Below are 27,628 nucleotides of genomic sequence, written 5' to 3'. Positions count from 1 at the left end.
CACACAGTCAAGAGTGACAGAGGACGGATTTCTGACCAGTCCTTGCCGTTCATGACTATGGCTAAAGTGGTAATTCTTTTCTAATTTAGTGACTCACTATATGGGACTGGGAAAAGGTAGTTATTAGTTCATATTGCACGAGTGTGTTCCTCTGATATAGGACCACATATGCTGCTTTATTTTCATTTGGAACAAAGTGTCTAAATCACTGTTTCTCCAGTCATTCTCCAGCTGAATTAGGTGGGTTGTGAAGGGATGTGCATGCATATAACTCAATGCATTTCTCTTCAAAATCTCCTAACTAGGTTCTGGCTTGTATCCCATGATCCTATCTTTTGGAACTGAGGGCAAAAAAACCTGCCAGCTCTATAGACATTTAGGTGCTTTTAATACCCAATTTCCTCTAGTAGAGGGTTTCATGTACTAAACGGTGAGAGCAGCACTGGGAAGAACTGCAGGATATAACAGCAAAACAGCAGAACCTTTATCATCTGCCTGATCTTGCACTGTTTCCCTTTTGTTAAAATATTGTAGGTAATACTTTTTAATGAATGCAAAGAAATCTCAATTCGAGGCAGCTCATAGAGGCTAGTCACATTTTCGATCATTGCTCAATTGAAAGCATAGTGTCATCAAATATTTTTTTTGTTAAGTGACAATGTGTTTAGTGAGCATCAACTAAAGAAAACAATTCTTTCCAACTTCAATAATTTAATTTTCATGAAAGGTGTGTTTACAAGAAGGCAAGCCCAGGAAATTATTATGAAATCAAGACAACTCTGTGAAATGATAAATGAAAATGATTTCCTGCCAATAAATAGTATAATCGTATGTTCAGAGAGAGGAAATAACTGTAGCTTGCAGTCCTATCTGTCTTGGATAAATCAACTCATTGTTTCAAAATGTAAAAAATGGATAACAAGGTGCAAGAGGCATTTTGAAGTACTGTATCTTTAAGAATGCACAGATATTGAAATGGAGAATCCTCAGAGTATAAATGTGGGGAACCCCAATTCCCACAGCACACTCCTTTTGCATTATGGGAGCTGGCTTATTTAGTCCAGTCATGTTGATATTAATTGTTTTTCCTTTCACTTTGGGATATTCTACCATGCTTTGACATTCTCTTTAACACTTACCTTAATACCACTTCTCCAGACTTAGTATTAAATGTGCTTCATTACTTCTTGTTTCTGTGGACAGTCCAGCAGGGTATGTTCCATGCTTCTCCTTCATTTTATCTCATCAGTCTGCCTTCAACTTTTTGTGTGGCCCCCCTCAAGCCTTTACCAAGCTAATATACGACATGCTAACATATGGCATGTGCTATGCTTCTGTACATGTACATTTTTTCTCTCTCCTTCTTCTCCTTCTCCCTTTTTCCCTGAGTAGTGTAATGGGGCTGGATGGAGTTGCTGGTTCATGCATACTCCAGTTCCAAACGGATTTGATCAAAGCACTAACCCAGCATACAATCAGTGCAACAGGAAAACTGCTTCATTTTTTACTTTGTTACTACTTTGTTTTTGCATATGTAATGTGATAAAATTATCCTCATTCTTGAAACTAGAATCTCATTTTAGTAAAAAAAAGCTTTTCTCCCCCTTGCATGTTGTATTTTCCTTAAGCTTAAGTTTGGTTAGGTAGTGCTTGCACTTTCTGTGTAAAGGAAAGCCTTTCAATTCACAAAATGTGCCAGAGAGTAAAGGGAAATATTTATCCAGCTAAGAAAGCTGTGCATTGCTTTCTGAGATGTAAATTAGACTTAATGGGGAGTTTCACTGAAATGTAAATTAAAATAGCTGTAAGTTACCCATCAAATGTAAAAACATAGCTTTAAATTACGCTGAATTAATTTTAAAAGAGGCAATGAGAAATGGCATAGCTAAATGAATGGGAGCAACTGGTTGACCATATAATACTAATGTAATAACACTTGATTTCAACAACCTATTAATCTTTGTTTCTTTGTTTTTTGTGGTGACTACAGAGTGTACAATGATGTTCATAACTGTTCAGTGCTGGGCCTCCCCAAATCATTCTCAATGAAGCAACATGAATAGTTCCCTTTGCAATTTTATCTACTTCTTCTTGCACACATTGGGAACCACTCTATGCCTTAACAATTTCATGTCATTCTTATAATCAGTATTATGTTTTTAAAAAGGCAACTTCTTATTTGACATTTTAAAAGAGCTTTTAAAATTATTTCATACTATCAACTGTAGTACCTAAGTAACTGCCTCTAAAAGACAAAGAACCGTGTAATATTTCCATTGGTAGCTATATTGATTTCAGTACATGCCAAGAACACCCAATCAGCAATAATGGTAATACTGCATTAGCAGCGGTTTGGCAGAAAGCTTATAAACAAGAGATTAAATAAATATGCTATCCATACATGTTTGTTGGAGTTATTATGTGATGAGAAGTGAATTGTATTTAATAATTAAAATTTATATTAAAACCAATAACTCACTAATTAGCAATTTTGAAGCATAAGATTTGCTATATGGTTTTAACTAAATGTTGTGGAGACTCCCTCTTAACAGAGGGTAAAATTCCAACAAGTGAAAGCAAATATTTAGATTAATCTTGTGTTAAGACACACACCTTTATAGTTTTAGTATGTTAAAAATATGAAGATGCACACATCCAATCGATATCATTATACTATTAAAATATATTGATTTTATATTAATTTAGGACATTTACTTTTTTGCATCTCATGCCTCAGATACAGAATATTTGAAACACCTGCATACAGAATACATTTCTAGGTCTTTTTTTTTCTTTTGTTAGAATAATTATGATGTTCTTAAATCTTTTGTGGTAAGGGAAGTGAAGAATGCCTCTAACAGCTGTGATAACAAAGCCTACATCTTTTACTTGTGAATAAACCTAAGTCCTGTTGATTTCTGTAGTTCCTTCTGTGATCACATCTAGACCCTACTGACTGAGCTTTTCCATATTACATCTAGAAAAATTAGTGAAACCAGCTCTGAGAGCATTAGGTTAAAATGTTGGGAAATAATCTGTTCAGTGCAACTGACTGATATCAATTGGAAAGATTTTTTGATTGAGGTCTATTCAAGGGACAACATGATTCCATTGTGTTTTGTTGTGAATGGATCTTTTATTACATTTAGGCACATCTCTGATACATTATTGATACATAACACTTAATCACTTTGGAAGATCTGCCTCAGCCATATTTTTTGTTTATTGATGTTTGGGCTTCAACCATAGGCACCACGTACTTTGTGTTAGATTCACTGATGCCCATTTGGACTTACTTCCAAGTAAGCATGCTTAAGCCTAAGGGGTAGAATTGTTTGAAAGTAAGTTTATAACTGTTTTCCCATTTTTTGTTGATTTTGCATACTTTCTACCTTTTATGTTTTCAAAGTTACACTACAGTTTAGCATCTAGTGATGGTACATATAAGCTGAACAATGCAGTCTTGATTCATATACTGTATCTTCAGTACCCCCACTGATGTTAATATGGTTTACTCCAAGATAAATGTGTACAATGTAAGTTAACAATCGTTGTCTTTTTAAGGCCGCCGTATTAATTATTGTAGTATATTGAACAAGTTAGCACATTGAACTAAGAAAGCTTCATTAGTTATTTTTGTTAAAGAGAACAGTGGCTCTTGGACAGTCTTGTTAAAACTACTTTTAAAAGGAAGAACACTGTGGTTGTTTGTAATGTAATTTTTTGTAGGTGATCACAGAACAAAGGAAGGCTAATGATGTGGGTGATCACAGAACAATAGGAAGGCAATTAACAAAGAAGTCAACCACAGATGTCCGAGCCAGCGGAGCCTCAAGGCAATGCCCTGAGAACTCTTTTTATTAACTTAGCAGGATTACACAGAATGTTGTGAGAATTCAGATAGGATACTAGTTACCTAATCGCCACTAGGATTTGCTGGAAAAAGTCTTTGAACCTATGTCCTAACTCTAAGCAGAAAGGTAGAATGAGAGGTCACCCCGTCCGCTGGGAGCTGCTGCTTCTCTGCCAGGAGTGTGTGCCCTCACTGTAACAGGTAACAGCTAACGGCCTTGGGCAGAAGCTTCCCACAATTTTTTACACTGATCCAGAAATCCTCACAGGAAACCTTAGTTTTCACACCTGCTGCTCTGTGTGAGGAAGAGATGCCACCATTCGGAGCTGCTAACTTGTTGCATGGAGGGAAGCCAGGAATCCTCTGCAGCTGTTTCATACAATAAGAGTATATTCCTATACCCCAGCCATCTATTCAGCAGCATGCATTTAAGGCAATAGCACATCCATTCTCTATATGCACTTTTAAAAACTGCCCCACACATACCTATTTGAGTCAACTGTGGTCAACAGTCAAGGCAGTAAATAACTTTCACAACATTTTCCTGCCCAGCTTCATGGAGGCAGTTCTTACTAAAAACCATTTGACAATTGGTTATTTCCAAGCCTGTAATTAACCATGTAAATGACACAGTTACCCTTTTGTGTCACTTTATCTTTGATAATGTTGATATACTTTCTTATATGTAATTTTCTATTTTGCGTTCTACCATAATTTTAGTAAAGGAAAGGGGGCTTGCTGTAAAAATGTACCTTAATAAAGCATGAGTTCTTCAACAGTTGCTTTATGTATTGTAATTTTATTTTCACAGCAACCTGCTGTTACCAGTGAGATTTATTTCTGCAGAAACTTTTGCATATTTTAAACATATTTTTAAAGCCTTTTTTTTAAATGTCGCAAAGGCGTGGCAGTCCATTCAGGTTGCTGGCATGTAATAGCAACAAAATCTTTAAAATATTGCTTTTTTTAAAAAAATCTAAAATGTAACAAGTAGCATATTGAGTTATTAATATACTCTCGAAGGCTTTCACAGCCAGGATCCGATGGTTGTTGTAGATTTTTCGGGCTGTTTGGCCGTGTTCTGAAGGTTTTTCTTCCGAACGTTTCGCCAGTCTCTGTAGCTGGCCAGCCACAGAGACTGGCGAAACATTGGGAAGAAAAACCTTCAGAACACGGCCAAACAGCCCGAAAAATCTACAACAACCATAATGAGTCATTGTTTGAAAAGGTCAACAGTAAAAGCAACAAATTGCTTCAAGTTACTTAACAAATTGCTTTTTAAAAGTAACTCTGCAGACTCTCTGGTGGATAAATATTCCTAAGATTTTACCCATACTGTGAGTTCCGCAGACCAATGGGCATGTTTTGTAAGGTTCCATTCTGTAGATCCTAAGCAGACCAGTCACAAATTATGAACCCTAGAACAGTATTCTACAATATACTGGCATGTACATGTCACATAAATCATTGTAGAAATGGTTCTGTCATTCTATAAAGTAAAAAACAACAACACAGAAATAATGTGTATAACCTCGGTGAAAATGTGTTACAGTACATATTATACATGTATATGTATATGCTGTATTTAGAAATGATGTTATATTAACAGTATCAATCTATTTAATCCAAATTCAGTTTTAAACAGGGATTAGTTTTGTGACTTAAAAATATTCTTGAAAACTGCAACTCCAGGTCTGAACTCTTATTTGGGTCATGTTGACTGTGAATTCATCCATGTGGGCATCTAGGGTCACAAGAGAATAAATAACAAAAGGAATTTGATTTTCAAAGCAGATCAGGGATTGTATTTGCAATACTTTTGAATAATAGCAGTATCACCACTCTAATGAAACAGCACTTCTAAAATTAGACCTTTAAAGGGGGGGGAACGCTATTTAATTTTCAGATATGCTTTAGCCTCTCAGAGCTGTTATTTCAACTATCATTCTGCATAATTAGGGTCGCTTTGGCATAAAGAGGGCTTAAATACCCATGAATGCAAGGAACTAATATTCTCATCTTTAGTACTATATATTCATGGTTGTGCATGTTGTATTTATTTAATAGTTACATTTATATTCTGCTTTTCCTTCTTTGAGCTCGAAAGATAATATTATGACTTTCTTTTCCCTATTTTATCTTTACAATAATCATGTAAGGTGGGTCAGGCCAAAAATAATGAGTGGATCAATGAGCTTTCCAGTTCAGTGGGGACTAGAATCTAGATATCCAGGGTTCTAGACTGACAACCTAACTGCTACACCATGATGTCTCTCTCCCATATTTAAACAAGCACTGATCCTGATCAGTATTGTGACACTATGAGCAGAGACAGATGGCAAGGTCCATCATCAGCTATATTTTCTAGTTTGGTAAACACTGTTACATCAAGTGTCTGTCATCCAGATGCCTATAATAAAGTATGCACATGTAATGGTAGTTTTGTATGGCTCTTGCTTTGCTAGACTGTAATTTGACTGTGTACCTATATACTGATCATTCCAGGTGTGTTTTGTCCAAGTATAGACTTAGTTCAGAAATGACTTGGGGCAAGTGACCTGTGAGATCGGAGAGCCCCCAGCCATAAATCCTGTGCAGAATTCAGTTAATCAAAATCAAGGTTTGGATTGTTAGTACAAATAGGCCAAAAACCTATTGCAAAATACCTTGTGCATAAGGGAAATCACACAAATGGTTTGTGCAAATTCCTGGCTATCTGTCACAAGCCAGAGTGTGTGGCCAAATGTGCAGCAGAATATATGACCAAGCACGCAACAGATGGTTGGAACAATCACATGTATCAGTTTTACCATGCAAGGTTGGTGTTGTGCAAACCAATAGGATTCTGGACATTAAGATTTTAGTTAGAAGGCCCAAATTTAGTTTAGATTGACATTTAATTTTTTTTTTTTAGATAAACAGTTTATTGTACTGTGGTTGACACTGTCCCTCATGGCTTTCATTGTTTACTCCTTCAAACTGTGTGTATATGTGTTGTTATTTATTTTATGGCTTCCTCGACCTGGCATTTTCCAAATGTCTTGGACTACAAATCCTGAAATTCACTTTCTGGCTGGGAATAATCTGATTCAACACCTGTGGAAAGTGCCAGGCAGCAGCTTGATAACCCCAAGAATCAGTTCAATTAAAGTTCGTTGCATATCTGCATTTCACTGTTGTTCTTCCTTCATTCCAGAAACACTTATATTGTTAACTCCTCCTTCAATCAGTATGAACTGTTTGACTGTACTGAAAAAAATGTTAATAAAGATTTATGTGTTTAGAGCAGCCATTCTCAACCTTTTCTTGGCCACATCCATAAAGAGCATACGAAAAAAATATAGGCCAAATCAGGACTCTATAAAACGCATAATAAATCTTGTAAGGTGGTGTGTGAAGAATTGTTTCCAAAGAATTGGCTCCCTTCAAATATTCCAGGGGGCTTTATGGCTCCTGTTGAGAATGGTTGGTTTAGAAGACACTGGTCCAGTGCAATACTGTACTGAAGTGCCACAGTGAGTATGGTGACAGTGATCAGGCAGTAAATAATGGGTAGACATATTTTTAGCAAGTATCTAGTAATATATACAGAATATTTTTCTGCCATGTTCTGTAACTGCACCATGTGCCTCCCCACACACTTAAGAGTCAAGAAGCACAGATAAAAGTAGAAATCTGGTATCATGCAAAGTGGGGAGGGAGGAGAGCACTCTTATATGATTTGCATTAACATAGTTCGGTTAGTTAAAGCTGAATGATAAGTGTGGTAATTCCTGCAAATCCTCTATTCTAGTTTTTTCTGACTGAATCTGTTATCTATCCTCTGATGTCTTCTCTTCACATCCCTCATTTTGGTAATGAATTCTCTAGTATCCCTCATCTCTCTCCCACATTTATGCATACAAACAACACATGCACATGTACACCACACTCTGTGCTCCCCTTGCTCTGTTTCTGGCTGTTCCCATGTGGCAGTGGCAATTTTATACTGAATCAGGGTGTTTAAAACAAAATTGTTCCTTCCAGCTTTTGCTGCCATGATCAGCTGTGGCTCATACGCTTTCTGTGCTTCCCCAGCTAGTTACATCCCTGGCAAAACACATTTACTAAGGCTGCAGTCACACCAGCAAAATGTTCACTCCTCATGAATGTTGACCCTTTTTGGGGGGGTTCAGATGACACAAGGCTATTGCCGATTATTTTGTTCCCCCTCTCCATATCCCCTTCCAACCAGCTAGGAGGCAACTACTAAATTTTTTTCGCATTTCATCATGCAGTACAATTGACAGTGTGTACTCCAAAACCGATTCATTTCCTATGCATCTAGCGTGTAGTCCCACCTCCCTCGACTGCTGTCGCTCAAATTCCTTAATTTTTAAAAATTAATTTTCAAAAGGGTATGTTGTTGCGTTGGTATATTTCTGTCAAATACAGAGCATCAACCGCCACTCCAGTGCACCTTGGGTTCACCTCCATAGAGAGTAACAAAGCACAGAAATAGGAAGAAATGACCCAGATCAGGATGTGGTCAGCAAGGGTATTTTGCCGAAACAGTGATGTACCCACACAATTTTTTAAAGGGAAGAGGGATAGAGAAATGCACAAGAAAAGGAAAAATAAAATAAACAAAAAACATATAAACCACTAAAACAGGATATATGCCACATGGTCACAGTGTGTGACGACACAGTAAGTAGAAGACGTAGGAAAAAGAAGGGGGGCATTTCTCTAGTGTGGCTGCAGCTGAAAAGTAGTAAAGTGATTAACATGATGGGTAAGTGTAAAACTAATTACAGTCTATTTATGTCAAGCTAAGTGAATGGTATTTGGTCCTCTGGGTTAAAAACCAGGGTGGATAAAAATAAACGATTTTTAAAAATCAAATGGATTTAAATCACAATGAAAATCAAATAGATTTAATTTTTAATTGATTTTTTAATGTAAATATTCAAAAAATATGATTTTTAAAAATTTAAACAATGATTTAATCTACTGTAGTTTGATTTAAATCAAATCCGCCCTGTTTAGGAACTAATAGATTATCGATTAGTTAAAATAATGGTCAGAATTTTACTGAGGGAATGCAAGGCACAAGTACACTAGCGTAAGTATTCCCTTCCCTCTGGTAGGCTCCTCTTTGCATATCCTGTTTTATACTGATCACATAGTGGTGAGCTCACCAAAGGAATAAAACTGTTGTATGATTACCCTTATGTACAAGCTGTTAAAAAAAATTGGACTCTCACCTGTTTATTCCAAGATCTAAGTTTAATACACAGACATGTCTTTTATAAAATAAAATAGTTAAAAGTAGTTAGAAAAACACTATTCCCCATATATGAATACAATGATGAAGGTAGCACACATATGCCTGGAACTTAGCACATTTTGTTCTCACATTGAGAAACAGTGAATCTTTTTGGTTGTTTCGACATCATTTCATTTGAAGATTTACCTATACTATTGATAATGCTAATATGATCTACAGCACTCTACTCAAATCCCACACAAGAAACTATAGACATCTATGGCACATTTACATGGACAAGCAACACCCCTAAATGCTCAAAAATTACCTACTGTACTGCTTTTGATGAGGTTCTAATTGGAAAAGTTATATGGATATTCACTGATACTAATAGGATAAGTTCAAAAAGACTAATTGTTAGAACTTCCAATCTAGTTTGTAAATGATTAAGAGTACTTTGACCTTAAAGTTGATCCCTCTTGCCTAAATCCTACTGTTCTCTGAAACTCACTGAAGAAGTTGCATATGTCCCACTTGATTTGTCATCAATTAATTGTGCAGTTGGGCAAGGAAGAAAGGCAGAAATATGAGGGAAAGAAGGAGCTGTTAGGATGAGTATGAACTGAAGAAGAACAAGAGAGGAGCAGGCAATCAGAAGCTGAGAAAGACGCAGGAGCTAGGCAAAAGCCCATAGACCTCATTTTGCTCCCATAGTGGTTGGTAAAAAGTTTATGAGCTGGCTGTTTTTGTGTTTACATATTCTGTCTTTTTCCACTTTCAGACATTCATGTCCTTTTCTCCTTCACTTCTCAGGCTTTCAGTACTACTCAAGAAGGGAAAGGACTTAAATGAATTTTTATTTTTAAATGAATTTTGCCCCAGAACTGCTGGATAACTCAGTAATTTGGGTATCTGTGCCTCCCTGACAGGGGCCGGACTTGATGATCCTTAGAGTTCCTTCTAGCTCTGTCGTTCTAAAATAGTACTGATTAAGGGTTCTGTCTGCTAGATGGAAAACAACATATATTGTCAACTTCAATTAAAATTAATGTTCTTGCGACTTAATGCAGATGAAAATATTAAATTCATGGGAAATGTCGTTTTTTCCCCTTCTTTGAACTAAATTCACTTACAGCACAATCCTATAATATCTACTCAGAAGTAAGTCCCACCGAATTCAATAGCACTTACTCCAATGAAAATGGCAATAGGATTACAGACTTGATATACGTACCATTTTTTTTTGTCTCAGTGCCGTGAAAATTACAAATGCAAGAAATGACTTCTTTAGCTAAAACTGGTGGGACTTGCTAATTGTGACTAACTTATTTCCAGTGGGAATGAGGAGCTGTGAGATTTAACTACCGTGTTTTCCCGAAAACAAGACAGGGTCTTATATTAATTTTTGCTCCAAAAACGCATTAGGGATTATTTTCAGGGAATGTTTTTGTTTTTTTCATGTACAACGATCTACATTTATTCAAAGACAGTCATGTTATCTTCCTCTGGTTGCTGCACAATGGTGGGGGGTGGGGTTTCACTTAATTGGGCCTTATTTTGGGGGTAGGGCTTATATTAAGAGCATCCTGAAAAATCATACTAGGGCTTATTTTCAGGTTAGGTCTTATTTTCAGGGAAACGGTATATGACAGTATGTCAGATCTTTGAGAACAAGGGTAGCACTTGATACAAGGCTGCACAACAGCACCCCTTGGACTTATCATCTTTATTTTATTTTATTTTTTACCTTTTTGAGTCCCATTCATGGGGAAAGCTGAGGTACAAACTGAGTAAAATAAGTAAATTTAAAATATTGATTTCATCTGGCAGATATTTCACTGTTACTTCTGAATCTTCCATTACAATCTTTTTTCTGGTAAATCGTTTAAAATCTTTATGAACATTTATTGGTATTTAAGTACACAGAAGCAGTTGTTAAATATACTATTATTTTAAAGTTGACAGAAAATTCAAACTGGGATCATGCATGTTACATTTTCTATTACCACTTGATGACATATGCTCTCACTTTTGACTGTGAAGTTAAATAATACCACATGTTTGGGGAAGCTGAGAAAGGGAGAATAGAAGCAGACATTAAAGAAAAGCTATCATTAGAGCTGAAAACATGTTAATGTTACACAGAAATTATTGAGGCAGCTTTCCTGCGTTTGTGAAATCAGACTTCAGAGGAATCCTATGCTTACATCTTGAAGACCAGTCACCATACAAAGCAAACTAATCCGCACAGTCCCAAATGTTGAGAAAAGCTCCTATGATGCTCAGGCGCTCATATCTGGAAATAATTCCCCCCCTCTAGTCAGGGAAGGAACAACATCCCTGGTGCTTGTTGCGGTGCACATTTTACAAGGATTTATGTGAAGAACTTTTCTCCCCTCTGATTGGCCGATTTCCCGGTTGTACAGAGCAACAGTGTATGCACGTGCTGCTGTCTGACTCCAATCCCATTCTTACACATAGGTTTGCCAAATTTCTTACTGCTGCAATGGGCTTTAGAAAACGGACCCTAAAAGTGGATGAGCCTCTGTAGTTAGAGCTAGAAATTCTGGAATTGCTTTAGGGGGGAATGTTTTGATGCTGTTGTTGTTCACCTCAGAACCAAGTATTTGCATTTGATCCCAATATTTTTGTATACCTCTGTATATTTATATATTTCAGTGATTTATTTGTGGCTGGTCTTAGACCATAATAAAGTTTTATTCTATTCTATTCTAACATCCCTGATGAATTTAAAGTCCACACAAGGAACAGTTTTGGGTTATTGAACTAAAGTTCCTCCAATTTTTCAGTCTTTTTACACTCAGATTGGCAGCAATAAAAGAGTTAGAAAAGGTAATCGAGTGAAAGGATGTGTCACTGGAGACCAAGACCAAGGTCACCCATACACTTGTATTTCTGACTACCATGTATGGATGTGAAAGCTGGACAGTAAAGAAAGCTGACAGAAAAAAAATATTCATTTGAAATATGATGCCAGAGGACAGCTTTGTGAATACCCTGGACTGCCAGAAAGATGAACAAGTGCATCCTGGAGCAAATCAAGCTTGAACTTTAAAAAAAATCAGGTGGAATCGTTGATAGCTTGGAAGACAGGAAAAATACCTTGGAAGACAAAAACAAAATTTAAAAATATCTTGATAGCATGAGTACTAAGCTAAAAAAAAAAAACGGAATGAAATTTGATGGATATAGGTTCAGAATCCTACACCTGGGGGGGAATCAAATGCACAATTGTTTGTATCTTCCAAGATATTAGCTATTCCACCCAATTTTGTGTCATTTGAAAATTTGATTAGCATTCCCATATCCAGATCATTAGTAAAAATATTAAAGAACACTGGCCCCAGGACTGAACCTTGGGGTACTCCACTTGTTACCTCCTCCCAGGTTGAGAAGCAGTTATTAATCATCACCCTCTGAGTATTATTATATAGCCAACTGTATATTCAACCTGACAGATGTTCCATCCAGCCCACACCTAGTTAGCTTGCTAATCAGTATATCATGGGGCACTTTGTCAAAAGCTTTGCTGAAGTCAAGATATACTGTGTCGACAGCATTCCTTCTGTCTCTCAGGGAGGTTACCTGATCAAAAAATAAAGTTAGACTGGCAGGATTTGTTTTTGACAAATCCGTATTGGCTTCTACTTATTACTGCATTGTTTTCTAGTTGCTTGCATTGAATAGAATTATCCATTCAGTTGTATTGAGCCCTTGGCAATTCCATGAGCCAGCTCTCTCCATGATTTCCAGTCTTAAACAGCTTCTTTCAGTTGCTTTATATTTTGGCTAGGTGCTTGCATAGTGACCACTTTATAATCTGTTCCAGAATTTTCTCTGGGATTGATGTCAGGCTGACTGGTCATACATTCATAGGCTCACCATAAGTCAGAGGCAACTTGACAACAAGCACTCATCTGTTCAACTTTGTCTACCTGTATTGTGTTTTCCATGCAACCAGCCAAATTGGGCAGTAATTCCCACTGAGTTGAACTGTAATGTTAATTCATCTTCCTATTATTGGATTATTTCTGTGAAAGAGAAGGGTTCTTTTTAATGGCTAAAGATTTTACCTTATATTAATAACAGAAATGGTGTTTGGTTATGGGTAGTAAGTTTAGTCAATATATGACTAAATCTAAATCCAATCCACCATGTACAAATAGACTCATGCACTCCATGGTTTTGTTTTGTTTTTGGATTAATTCAATACCCAGAACAAATGCAAGTCCTTCACATTCTGACCTCCTTCCATCTCTAGTCTGCTGTAACTGATTGATTATGTACCGGAAAATCGATTCAAATTATGGCAGTTTTTTGCCAGGGTTTCCTTGGTACAAAGTACTTAGATTTGGTTTACTATTCCCTTCTCTGAGGGTATTCTGTTACTGTGTAGCTTGCCCACCAATGCACAGGGAACTCTGAAGATTGCAGACAAGGAGTTAGGCATCGTAAATTATCTATTTGTTACATTTTTATCTTGTCTTTCCTCCAATGAGTTCTGCATACATACGTCACTTCCTCCCCACTTTATTGCCAACTACCCCGTGAGATAGAGCTGGCTATGAGAGTTATTGCTTGCCCAAGGTCTGTACTAAAGTAAAATATCAGGAAGGATTTCCTTTCTTCCTTCTACCATTGTAATGAAGCAGGTAATCTATATAAATATAGTGAAATCTTTGATTGTCTGGTTACTGATTTGTGTGTTTTTTTGTTTTTTTTTGCATGAATTTGTTCCTCATAGTAGACAAAAGAGAAGAATAAGTCCTTAATGACTATAAAACTCTGTACAGCTTTTGGAAAGGAAAAGGTAGGCTGTCTGAAGCTGCATGAATTTGGAGCAGATTGGATGCGTACAAGGAGTGAAGTATCCTTGTTTTTTTCCTCAGGTTTCCTATTTGCATTATATGACAGCCTTTATATCATGCATGCCATTTATTCACAGATCTATAATAACAAGAATGTTGCTGACATCTCTAGATTAAATACTGTACAGTTACTCCTGAATTGCATGGAAAGCTTTTTTTAAAAGGTGGTTTGAATGCTGGAAAATGGCATAGGAGAGAGATTGTGATTTTGGACTGTATTTATTCAGCATTGTGATTCCAAGTGCATGTGGCAGTGTGCTACTGTACCAATTGTAGTGAAATACATTTCATCTGGATTTCACATTTGTACTTAGGAACTGCAGTTAACCAAAGCTCTACAATTATTTTACTCATATACCGGTAACTCTAAAGAGCAAGCTCAAGGAGCCAAGACAACCTTTTGGAACATCCAGGTATCATCCAGTCAGCATTCTGTAAATTAAAGAGCCTCTGCACTGGAGTGTTGCTTTAGGCTTGTAAGGAATGACTAATAGTGCTCAGTGTTTAAAACAACAACACAGCCCTACTGTTTAGTGGTTAAAGTGTTGGGCTGGGCTGGGAGACATCCCCAGTGAACCAGGAAACTTACTGGGTGACCCTGGGAATCATTGTCACCTAGGCTCATCTACTTCATAGAGTTGTGTGAACAAAGCAGGAATGAGATGAGCATATGTTCTACTTTGAATTTATTAGAAGAAAAGTAGAATATAGACCTAACTAAAATATAAATACATAGAGGTCACTAGATAGCTTTCCTGAGTCTAATTATCCAAACGGTGTGGATGGCATGCGAGTGATGTGATTCATAAGTAGTGAACAGAAGAATTAAAATCAGAGTTATAAAACCGGTTGCACAGTTCAAATTGATGCATAACTACTAACCATTATTTATTTATTTATTTATTTAACTTACATGCCGCCCACACTACCCAAAGGTCTCTAGGCAGCTTACAACAATTAAAATACAATAAAATTATGGGTTGGATCTGGACTAACAATGCAATTTTAACTCACAGATACATCTGTAAAGCTTTTGGAATAGAGAGAAACCACCTCTGCCAGCACAGATCTCCTTCTCCTAACAAATCTGCCTTGTGCTGGCTGACCTCAGAGATCTGCCAGCAGAACTGCTCTGCTGGCTAAGCTCTACCAATGGAAAAGCCAAAAAAAGTGGTAGATAAGGGGCAGAATGAGGGAGGAGCTAGATGATGATTATCATTGTCATTATCTTCATCATCTTAGAACTGCAGAGCTGGAAGGGACCTTATGGATCATCAAGTCTAGCCCCTGCTGGGGAGGCATAGTGTAGAATTGAACTCCCAACCTCTGGCACCACAGCTGGAGACATAAACCACTGAACTATCCAGTGGTGTCAGATCCAAACTTCCTTGAATCTATGGACACAGCAGAAATCTGTATCAAGGTTGTTGTTGTTTATTTATTAAGTCACGTCTGACTCTTCCGAGACCCCATGGACCAGAGCATGCCAGGCCCTCCTGTCTTCCACTGCCTCCTGGAGTTTGGTCAAATTCATGTTGGTAGCTTCGATGACACTGTCCAACCATCTCGTCCTCTTGATGTCCCCTTCTCTTGCCTTCACTCTTTCCCAACATCAGGGTCTTTTCCCGGGAGATTTCTCTTCTCATGTCCTTCCAGTGAGCACTCAGGGTTGATTTCCTTCAAAATGGATAAGTTTGTTCTCCTTGCAGTCCGGTGGACTCTCAAGAGCCTCCTCTAGCACCACAATTCAAAAGCATCAATTCTTTGGTGGTCAGCCTTCTTTATGGTCCAGCTCTCACTTCCATATATCACTACTGAAAAAACTATAGCTTTGATTATGCAGGCCTTTGTCGGCAAGGTGGTGGTAGCCACAATTAATTTCCAGCATGCCTAGACAGATTTGGATCTCGCACAGCTTCAGGTTGCCTAATGTCAGCTCAGCTTGTTGTCAGCCATTTTAGCTAATTAGGATTATATTCTTAGTTGCATGAAGGTTACATTAACATAAAGAAGTTAGTTATGACATAATGTCTGTTGATTTCAATGAGAACTTCAGTGTAACTGACAGCATGAATCCAATCCCATGATTATATCATGTTCATGCTATAGATTTAACTTAATACTGTGGCAACAGTATGCAGAAACATTAGACAAATAAATTGTGAGGTGAAAATATTTAGTTGAGAGCTTGTTCACTTTTTGAAATCCAGTCTACTAGAACCTAGTAGCCAAAATAGATTACAGTTTTTTAAAGTATGGGCTTAATAGTGCAATTCTTCACATTTTTATTTTGAAGTCCTGCTTTATACAATGAGGCTTATGCCCAGAAAAGTGATCATAGGGCTGCTTTGGAAGGAAGCTTTTGTTTCAGCTGGGTTCATAATATGAATTTACAATGAACATTAATGTTGCAAATGCATTTCCTCCACTTTCTCTTTTTCAAGAACAGTGACGTTAACACAAATAGTGTAGACGTGGGGGTGGGGGAGATCAAGGCTCAATGGCAACTGAAGCGTCACATCTGAAATGCTATGAACCTGACAATGGAACTTTCACATGTTAGTGTAGATACCTTCAAGGAAAGCATGTGAATCCTTTAAATAAGTGAATAAATAATACAGAAAGGAGAAGTAATCATATCCACAGTATTACATTTTCATAAATAGGCCCCGATGGGCAGAGTTTTACAGTAGTTTATATACCTGAATCCCAGCATAAAATAGCACTAATTACCTTTCAATCCAGAAAACCATGCAGTAGAAATGAAAAATAATTGCCTTTGTCAACATATACTTTTACTGAAAAGCGTACTTTTCAGAAAAAGAAAGAGAGGGGGGGAGGGAGGGAGAAGAGAGTGGTTAGCCAAATCTCATCCACCATTGCTCACCACAGTGTGGTAGTGACACTTACACAGCTCTTGAATGCAAACCAAGAATCAGGTTTCTTGGTTCATTGTTTGAACTGGATGTCCCAGGGAGTGGTTAAGAAGTGCTTAGCAGTAGCAGTCAGGTGGCCTTCTGCCCCTTCTATACCATTCATCATGTACTGGAAAATGACACGGGCAATTCTACCTGACAAAGCTTAGTAGATCTCTATAGTGTGTTGAGTGGCATATATCTAGAAAGTATGTCACACACACCCAGCCAGATACTTGTGAATGTCTTGTCTCAAGTCAATATAGTTGAGATGCAGTGGCAACTATAATTATGCACTAGCTACTTAGGCAGCCAGATCAACTGTATTCATGCACTTCTAACAACACATAATGATTTAAAGCTTGAATCACGTTTCTCATTTCCACCATTGGTTCTTGCTAACAAATACTGTAAATCAGAATCCTTTTTTCCTTTTTTCGCTGCCCCCTCCATACTATTACGTAGATGAAAAAATAATAACAACCCCCTCCCTCATCCAAAGGCTTCTTCAAGGGAGCTTTGGGGTCTTTCAGAATCTGAAATGAGGGGTGGGGGAGGGGACAGGGAGATTTCAATTAGCTCAAATTAATTATTTCCTGTACCCACATCTGGTTTACATATAGTGGGGCTTTGCCCACACTTCAAAAATATGAGCATGGCCTTGCTTTTATTATTTTCAAAACATTATTTCAAATGTGACATGAATTTCATGTGTGATGCAAATGATGGGCTACCTGGTGGTGAGTTTCCTGGGCATTCTGCTAGGCATTACCACTTGCCAGATTCTCTAGACTTCAGTCTCTAGTGAAAATATGCCACAGTCAAGTGGGTCAAGGGCCAGTGCACCCCCTCTTTAGGAATGCTCCCTGGGCAGCAACCCTTTGTTGCTGCTATATATCCTAAAGCAGGGGTCATCAACCCCCAGTCCATGGCCCGGTCCCAGTCTGTGGCTTGCCGGAACTGGGCCGTGGATACGGATCTCCGCCCCCCTGCACGCACATGCGGTGGGCATGTCATGCTCATGCAGGGGATGTGTTGCGCTCGCACGGGGGATGTCACGCCCGCAGTGGGCATATCACACTCACGGGGGGAATGTCACACTCACACGTGCATGAGCACGACACACCCATCGCGTGAGTGTGACATGTCCCCACCCCCTGCGCATGGACCTCAATCCCCCCAGCCAGTCCATTGCCCCAAAAAGGTTGGGGACTGCTATCCTAAAGTCATCAGCAAACCACATAATTCCTCTAAATAAGCATTTTCTTGTTGAATTAAAGGGGGATTCCCTGCTTGCTGCATAAAAATGACCTAATGGCTGCATGTGCCTAGCACATTGCCCATCTCTGACTTCTGAATAGAGAGTTTGCTCTAGCACACATCCAGTGCTCATTGGTGGACATGCAGTGTTGAGGATTAATAGTGTGAGCAAGATTTCCCTCCCACTGATCTTCTTATTCAGAAACTCCTGTTTAACTTCTATAGAAGGCTCCGTGGAACATAATTTAAAGTCCACTCATATAACAGCTAGAAACTCTTTGTCCTCTTCACTTGCATGCATATGTTACATACATGCTATGTCCACCATTCTTTTACACACACATTCCTTCTTTACAGTAGTGCGCATGCACACACGCACACACATATTGAAAAACAGGCTTGACAGTTGACTTGTGTTTTGTTGAGTAGCAAACAGATGAAAAAAAGGAGTCCGTTTCTGGGATTCTTCCCTTGCTTGATGTCACTTTGCGAATTGTTGTGAGCAGAAGAGGGTATCCTATAGACCATCTTGACTGCTGCTATTGGTGTTGTCAGCATTCAAGCCGCCCTTTGCTATAAAAACCTTGGCATTCTTTTTCCTACAATATTGTAGAATGTTTTGTGCCATTTCTTAGCATTTGGATCATGGATACAGAAGCACAATATGCCATAGCCAAAAACCAGAGGTTCTTTTTAAAGAATTGAATAATACATTAAGTCAGTATAGACTTGATATTCTCCTTTCATGCAGTTTTTTTCTTTTGAAAAGGTCAATCTGTTCTTATTTTATTGTGCATGCCTCTTCCCAAGAAAAGGACACAGACAGATTTCCAAAAGGACACAAACAGAAGGGTGCACAGTTATAAAATCAAATAATTATAGGATTTGTAAGGAGCTGGCAGAGATTTAATTCATGTCTTTACATTCAAGTGGGATCTTCTGCACAGGATCTCCAAATCCTATATTACTGTTAAAAAGCAAAGATTCCAACTCATCACTGACCAACTTTCCAGAAATAGGAGGAGTTCCCTTTTGACGGCTAATTTTTAGAGCATTCTGTAACTGCTTTTGAAATAATTTTGTATTCAGAAATAATTTGTACATCATATAGTTAGGGTACAGCAATCTAATACCCTGCAACATTTCTCTTCTCCTATCTTTTCTGGCAGTCATTTTAAACTGAGCCTTAGATGTTCAGTAATCTATCTCATACTGCGCTTTTTGAAATCTCCTGAGAGAAAATGACATTTTCCTCAAAATAAGCTTGACTCTTAAAATAACAGCGGGTGTTTGTTTGTTTGTTTTGTTTTGTTTATGGCCCATCTTATATAATAGGATCTCAGGGCGGATTGCAAAGCTGTATAAAACAATTTTAAAACGTAAGAAAATTGAAACAATTTAAAATCAAACAGGGCAGGTTTCTCATACTCACTTTGAGACTTGCACCACCTGCACTTGAGCCATTGGCCAGCTTGTTTCATCACCCATAGATCTTTTGTAAACCACAGGGAATTACAGGCTCTGCCACACCAGAATGGGAACTTGGGAATAATTGTATTGACTGCCTTTTCCATCTCATTATTCCACGGTGAGACCAAGACATCAACTGAATTACTAGTCCTGTCAGCTGGAAATTTCCCCAGATCATTTAGGAATCCTTTGAACTCTGTAAGTCTCCGCAGGCAGACTACAGTGGTGCCTCGACTTACGAACTTAATTGGTTCGAGAACTCTGGACATAATTCGAAATGGTGATAAATCAAAGGACCTTTTCCCATAGCAATTAATGGAAAAAAATCACACATACACACAAAAAACACTGCAAGACCCATCGGACACACGATTAATCCATTCTGGCTGAAGGCAAAAAGAAAAGCAAACAAAACATGCAAGACCCTTCAGAAATGAAAAAAAAAGCAAAGCAGAAAGCAAACAAACCCTGCAAGACCCATCGGAAATGGGGGGAAAACCCTCAAAAAGCAAACAAACCCTGAAATACTCATCACAGCATAGAAAAATGTTGGGGAGCTGAAGGCACTTACAATGGGTCCTAAAACAAGCTGGACATGAAATTCTATTTCAAAATACTGACATACTGGACAACACCAGCAATCATTGCGTTAGACTGCACAGGGAAGCCATTCAAATCCACAAACATCAGCAGAACTTCAACAAAAAAGAAGAAAGTTTGAAACTCAACAAAGTTTGGCTCCCTACATTGAAAAATACAGTGCGCAAAAGGTCAACAAACTCTACCCAGCCACAAGGACCAGGGATCACTACACACAAAAGACCAGCTAACAACACCTGTCAATCACAGTGACAGATAATCTCTCCTCTTTATCACTACAATACACCCACAACAAAAACACACTGATCACCATAATCACACATCTCCTGAAAAGGACAAAAGCTGATCTCACAGCCGTAAATACTCAATTCCCAAACAAACTGCACCAGAGCACAGAGTGCTACTCCTGTCCTCTGAAGATGCCGGCCACAGAGACTGGCAAAACGTTAAGAATAACAACCTTCAGAACACGACCAAAGAGCCCGAAAACCCACAACAACCATTAGATCCCAGCCGTGAAAGCCTTCTCAAAAACATTAGAAAGCAGCACATTACCAAGCAGTCTGAAGCCTCCTCCAGTCGCACACTCTCTAACTGCTGGGGCGAAAGAGCTACAAAGAAGCAGCCTCTTTGCCACCAACACTTAGCAATTTGAATTCTCTGCCTTTTTTCCCTGCCTTTTTTTTCGTTGTAACTCGAAGCTCCCGTTGCAAGTAGAAGCAAAATTTTGCAGCCGGAGCTGGTCGTAACTCGAAATGGCTGCATGTCAGGATGTTCGTAAGTTGAGGCACCACTGTATTTTAATGGGTTCCCTACCCCTGCAGGGGACATTCTGGTGCTTTCAAACCAAACTTCACAAGGAAATGATCTGGCCATAACAATGGGGTGTGGAAAAAGTCCCCCACCCAAACAAACAGATTTTCCTTCATTCTTCTGGTGGCAAAAACCAGATGCAGAGAATGACCTGCCACATGTGTTGGGCCCATTATATGTTCAGACAGTTCCATGGTAGCCATAAAATCCCAAACAAGACCTGTTAGGTCAGCCTCAGCGTGGACATTGAAGTGCTCCAGCCTCTAAACACTCAAGGTGCTCTCCAAATATGTTGGAGATAATAAAATTTTAAAGGATTAACAGATCAGTCAACTGAGGGAAAGTAGTAAACCTTCCCTTCAACATTGTTCTGCAGGTGTAAAATCATTTTTTTTGCTCAGCAAAGGAAAAAAGATTTCTTGCCTGCTTAGTTCAGATAAAAAGCAATGAGCTCCTTAATGCCCAGTGTGGTGTACTAGAGTGTGTAATTCCCACTGGTTTACAGAATTCTAGATGGAGTCCCTAACTAAGCCATGCTGGATGACAAAAACATAATAATTTCTACTGTGATTATATGCAGACGTGGAGCTGCTATTCATTCTTGAGAAAAAAGAGAAATGGGAAGTAGGCCTCAGTTTTCCACAGTTAAAATCACAGTAAGGCCTGAAGCATTTAGCTTGTGGCTTATCCAGAGAGGCTTTGAGTTCTTGGAGCTCCATTTCTCACACTCTACAGCATCTCTTCTAGTCAACTTGAGATACGTTCCACATTAAATCCCGGTACACTTAGGGCCTTGCCCAAATTTGATCCATTGGTAGGACACTTAAAAAGCCTTGCTCAAATTCCCCAATCTGGAATTAGTTGCCATTGAGAAAGTGAATCATCCTTCTTAATTACTCACAATTGAATCATGGAAGAGCTGTACCTGGAATGTCTGGAGGAGTATAAATGAGTGTAAATTCATTATATCAGTCTTTTTATTTTCTGTGGAAATAATATCAATGTATGAGGTGTTCAGTGTATGATCTGCCCCTCCCAACTGCACAAAGTGAAGAAACTGAAGCGTAATCTGGACAAGATGAAGATGCTGCTGGTCAGATCAGGCAGGTGTGTTAAAAACTCGAGTTTGTACCATGGACTGGATTCATTCTTCAGTCTGAGCGGCAGTAGCCAAGAGTGTTTTTGTATAGTTAAATGACTGTGCTACTTGCACCTATTCGTTGAGATGTCTGATTGGGACACAGTAACACATATCTTTGTTATATCCCTTTTGGATTACTGTAATTTGCTGTGCTGTCTGTGGAGCTGTCTTTGGAAAATGTTTAGAAACTTCAGCAAGTCCAGGAAGTCCCAGCTAGATTTCTGGCAGGAGCTGATAGGGAGTGTAGGATTTCCTTGTTACAACAGTGTCACTGGTTACCAATCCGTTTCCAGACACATTTTAGAAATACAGTTTTGACTTATTTAAGTCCTTGGGTCCTAGATGTATGAGCCCTTTCTGAACCTCTCTAGGTTCAGGGGAAGCCGTCTCTCATTCCCACTGCCCTCACAGCCATGCTTGGTATGAACATAAAGGCACACAGTCTGGGCAGTTGCTTGCAGGCTGTGAAACTCCTTCCCACTAGAGATCAGTCTGGCTCCCTCCCTTGCTGTCCTTCTATTGGTACGTGAGGTGTTTCCTTTTAGACAGGCGTTTAGTAATTAATGCTAAGGATGACTTTTTTTATTTTTTTATTTTTTATTTTTTTAAACTGCTAGGAATAGGGTAGGGAATACAAAAGGTAAAAGGAAGTGTAAGGGATGGGAAAAGGGTTTTGAGGATAGGAGAACACAGAGTATAGGGATGACATTTTTAATAGGGGAATTGACTCTTTTTTTGGTCTTGTAAATGTGGTTTTAAATCGTTTTAAAAGGAATTTTATGTAGCACTTTCAAAATTATTAATATATTTCTAATAATTTGCAATAAGATTTAGGCAGAGGTAAACCAGCTCACAGAGTATAACAAAGTATAAATGGGGCCTCCTGCCTGGAAATATTCTGGATGGTTAGAAAGAAATGAGAATAATTTATTCCATACTAACCTTTGCTAAGAAATGGATCAAAATCAAAGCTAATCTTGCACATGATGTACTGAATCAGGGTGCACAAAGTAAACATTTTCGATCAAGGATGTTTTAATCAGTGAATTAACTCGTTGGGGGCAGGCACCAATTGTAATCATATACAGTATTTTATTCATGCTTCCTATCTTGGGATCCAAAGAATCACCCTAGTCAGCTCAGTTTACAAATAGGTTCTGCATGTTATTACCTTCATTTTTCTTAAAAGGAGCTTTCCAAATTCTGTGAGTGTCCTTAGTTTCTAAGCCAGCTGCAGGGGGTGGGGAAGCCTCTTCTCCCAGAAACAGCACATAAATCACAGAAGAAGAGGGAATCACGGCCATCCCCCTTTTTAAGCAACAGCACCTGTACAGGTCAGTAGCTTTGTGGCTTCAGATACCAGGAAAAATAGAGTTCATCTTTTCAAGCATGGATCTCTAGATAAGTTCCCCATAATAGAGGACACCCCTGGATACTGGGTGATATTAAAGCACCCGTATTTGAAGAGCAGATCCCAAGGCTCTCAAAGTTACAAAATTTAATGTAAGTGTATGTGTGAACTTGTAACACATTTGAAATTCTTTGTGATTACAAATGTTAGCAAGTGTTCAGTAATCTTAGAATCTGTTTCAAACCTGAAAGGTAATCATTTATCTCAGACAGGAAACAAAATAAGAAATAAGAAGCAGCAGAAAATACTCTTTCTCTAATGTTTGAGGAAGTAAACTTGATCCACAAAAGACACTAGCACTGAGAAAAACTATTTGCCATGTAGTCTCTTTCTGAGGAAACGAACTTGGTCCATGAATGCTCATATTAAAACATAGCAGTTAGTCTTTAAGGTGCCACAATGTTGTTGTTTTTTTGTCTTTTAAAAATTTTGTGTTCTTTCTTGCCTGATATGTTTGCACAGACTAATACAGCTATCACTTCAGAATTATATAGCTGTTACTTATATGTGTTCTTCTTGTAGTGAGGCTCTGAATGTCACCCGCTGGCTAGTTGATTTATATATTATCCACTGCACTACATGGCAGGTTATAGCTGGAAGTGAGTCAGGTGAATCTTACTTAATATGGATGCAACTCGTGGGATTAATTTGTCAAAATAAACCCAGCATTCCATTACTCTGTGGAAATGGACTACCTGGGAAAAGATAATATTTAAGTAAAAACCTTTCCCTTTGGTCATACAGTGGTCAGCCAAGAAAATATCTTCTGCTTGGTGTGTACATCAGCTGAGCCTAAACTGCTTGTTCCTGTTTCTGAGCAGGGAAAGCTACAGCTCACATCCCTTTGTCTATACTTGGCAGTGCTTTGTCATTTACTTCTAATTTAATGCTTTACACATAGAGGTAACAGCAGGAGATGAATAGAGATAGGTGTACATTGCCAAAAAGTGCTGTAGAACAGACTGGGAAAGCCTTGGAATTTGGCACAGACCTTACATTAAAAACCAATGTTGACTCTAGTCGCTCTGTAATTCATTTGTGTGTGACATACATTGCAAATTCCTGGTTAATCTTTTGGAAATAAGTAGAATTATCCACACACGCCCCCTTTTGGCCATAGCATTGAATGTTCTCCCTCCATCGTGTGTTTGCAGGTGCTGTTTCTGCCTGCCCGTACAAGCAAATGTAAAATTGTCCACAAGTAATGTGAATAGCTCCTACCCATATTTTGTGCATTTCACACATTAACAAGGAATGGGACCATATATAGTGTACTACATTCTGACAGTATGCCAGCAGCATTTTGGAGTGATGCTTTTGCATATCTAACCAGAAAGAATATACCACTTCATTTCATGTACTTTTATGCATTCTGGCAAGGAGTAAATGAAGTTAATAACAAGTTAAGGAACCCTGCCATTCTGTATTATAGAAGAAGCTTCCTGCATGTAACAATACAGAATTGGCTGTGGTTTAGAATTTTGTACTTAGCATTGCAAATTAGGCTGCTGTCCTTTCCCTACTGAGTTGCTCACTGATGATCTGGAATATTTTATTTTCCGATTGCATTTTCCCAGGGGGACTTTGCAAATTTAAATTCCAAAGAGACTTCTGAAAGGCTGTAGCCAAATGAATTGCATTAGTCCTTGATATAGGTAGAACTACCAGGTGCAAAACTGTGGCAGCATTCTCAAGCCAGCAGACATCCATTGTCACTTCAGCCCTTGCCTGAAACTCTGCTATAAAACCTTGAAGCTTATTTGAGACTGGCAGAGAAGGGAATGACATGTATTTTTTTAAAAAATGACAATCAGTGCCTTATATAAAATAGTGAACTGTATGAATTACTTTTTTCTTAGGTACTAGTTGTCTTGCATAGGGAGATTTTTTTATTACCCTGCTGCCCTTTTTGTCTTCAGTCCCCTGTTGCAGAAAATGTATATTTAATGATTTATAGATACTCCTGATTTGAATTCGTACTAACACAGATTGGATAAATTCTGTGCAGATTTTAAACACATGGAAAAATGGATCTGTCATTCAGGTATTTGTTTGGATGCAACTAAATTAAAATGGATTATGTGAGTTGATTTTCATGGAAGCTTCATCCATGTGTATCTGTATTAGAATCACAGGCTTAGCTGATGAGGGGTTTTGTGGTGGTGTTTTTCCCCCCATTTCTTGTTGATTATGCCATTCGTAGAAAGCTATAGACAGATATTCTGTTTCCAGTGACTGGCAAGCAGGAAAATGTTCCTTTGGGGTTAGTAGGATAAAATTTTCAACCTGCATGCATAATAACAACAAAATAATTTCAGCAGATTCATTAACACTCTAAACGCATGATTTGGAAATACACAGTTTACGACATGCAAAACGCTTTAAAAATTAGGGACAAGCTGTGTCATAATCTTGCATGTAATATACCGGTATTTGTGAAAGAGCAATCATACTAATTAAAGCTTCTTGCTGGCCTTATGTTCTTAAAAGATCATTCTTAAGTTGTCTGCAGATAACAGAGTAGAAAAATGGTAAACATTTTAAAAAGACGGAGGCTGAAATCCTGCTACACAGTTACAAAAATGATACTGTATAACTTTTAGAGGCAAATTGCCAGAAGTTAAGACATCTCTGTAGAGTAGACCTTATTGCCAAAGTATGTGACTCAGTTTGCAAAAGATAATGTCTATGGTGCAGTAAATCAAAACTATTCCCCGAGGTGTGTATGTTGATTTTTTAAAATTTTTTTATTTCGAACAGGAAAAGATAGAAAGGGGAAGAGGGTTGTTAGTTTATATTTCAATACAGTATGTATTTCTGAAAAGGGGAGAAGAGATTTCAGTTACACAGAGAAGGCTGCCTTTTATCAGACCTTTCTTTGCAGAGATGCATGAATTTCACTCTTAGCTTGCTTATGACAAGTCCTGTGGTTCCTCGGAAAGAAATATTTTCTTCCTGACCTTCAGCTGCATCTCACAAGATGTGGTAAAAGCTGTAAGCATGAGGAGGAGTTTAATATAATCAGAAAAAAACAGCAGATAGGGAGATTTGCTCTAATGCTAGCCACTCAGTAATACCATTGCCCTTAGGAAGCTGTGTGCAGTGTGCTGTGGAGGACTTGTTGGGAGTGCCAGCTGGACCAGGTGTATTTTGATAATTTCTCACAGACAAAAAATGTGCATAGTACTGTACTAGAAGAGCAAATACTTTATTTGTTAACGTATTTCTGTATTGCTGTTCATCAAGGCTCTCTGGAACAGTTTAAAAATGCAAAGTATGATATGTTGTTAAAATTATAAATATAAGCAAAAACCCTGGATCACATGTTTGCAAATAATGCCTTCTGCTTCCTTCCTTGTGAAATTAGCCAGTGAGTCCCAAAACTTCTTGTAACATGCATAGTTTACAGTTGCTGACCAAACTGATGGGAGTGAGGAAAAGAGAGGATGGAGTTGTAGTGTATGCTCCTGGAAGTAATGTATAGCTAAGTGTCCATGGACTGCATGCAGTACCCTCCCTGTTATTTTTGCCCCCTACGTTTCCAGTTTCCAACACATCTAAAATAATCAAAATGAGTTTGTAAGGAAAAAAATCAGAAGGGAGAGGGATGGAAAGGGAATACTCTTATTCTGCCATTCTGCAGATGTTTTGCATTTAGGCTACAAGGGCCTCAACCAGGCAAGGAACACACCAGGCAGGAGTATATTCCCGTGAGGGTGATGAAAAGAGGAATCCAAAAAGCCAAACTGGGTGGGTAAGTCTAGAGGATACAATAATGGAGTGCAAATAATAGAGAGAATGAGTAGCCAGACCTCAACTGGAAATCCAGGCTATACCTTGCAGTCAATCCAAGCAAAACAGCAGCCAGAAATGGCATCAATGATGACTGTGGATCAGGTTGCCAGACAGCCAACCAAGCAGGAGCCTGACATGCCAAGAGCACAAGAGGTAACAGAGGTCCATATCGAGTTAGTCATGGAGAAGGAAAGCCAGGAAAGGCTCGGGAAGCAAAGCAGGGCGTGCTGGTG

The 27,628-nt window shown here is 38.4% G+C and overlaps 1 protein-coding gene across 4 annotated transcripts in view; it reads left to right on the top strand.

The window, feature by feature from the left end:
* The window catches only part of FGF14 (fibroblast growth factor 14), a 386,515-nt gene that overhangs the window by 253,871 nt on the left and 105,016 nt on the right, over window positions 1–27,628 (top strand). The gene's annotated exons all lie outside the window — the stretch shown is intronic.

This window comes from Pogona vitticeps, chromosome 3 (genome assembly GCF_051106095.1).
Source record: "Pogona vitticeps strain Pit_001003342236 chromosome 3, PviZW2.1, whole genome shotgun sequence".
NCBI classification, from domain to species: Eukaryota; Metazoa; Chordata; class Lepidosauria; order Squamata; family Agamidae; genus Pogona; species Pogona vitticeps.
Note: the sequence above shows the minus strand (reverse complement) of the source record. Positions and strands in the feature narration are given on the sequence as shown.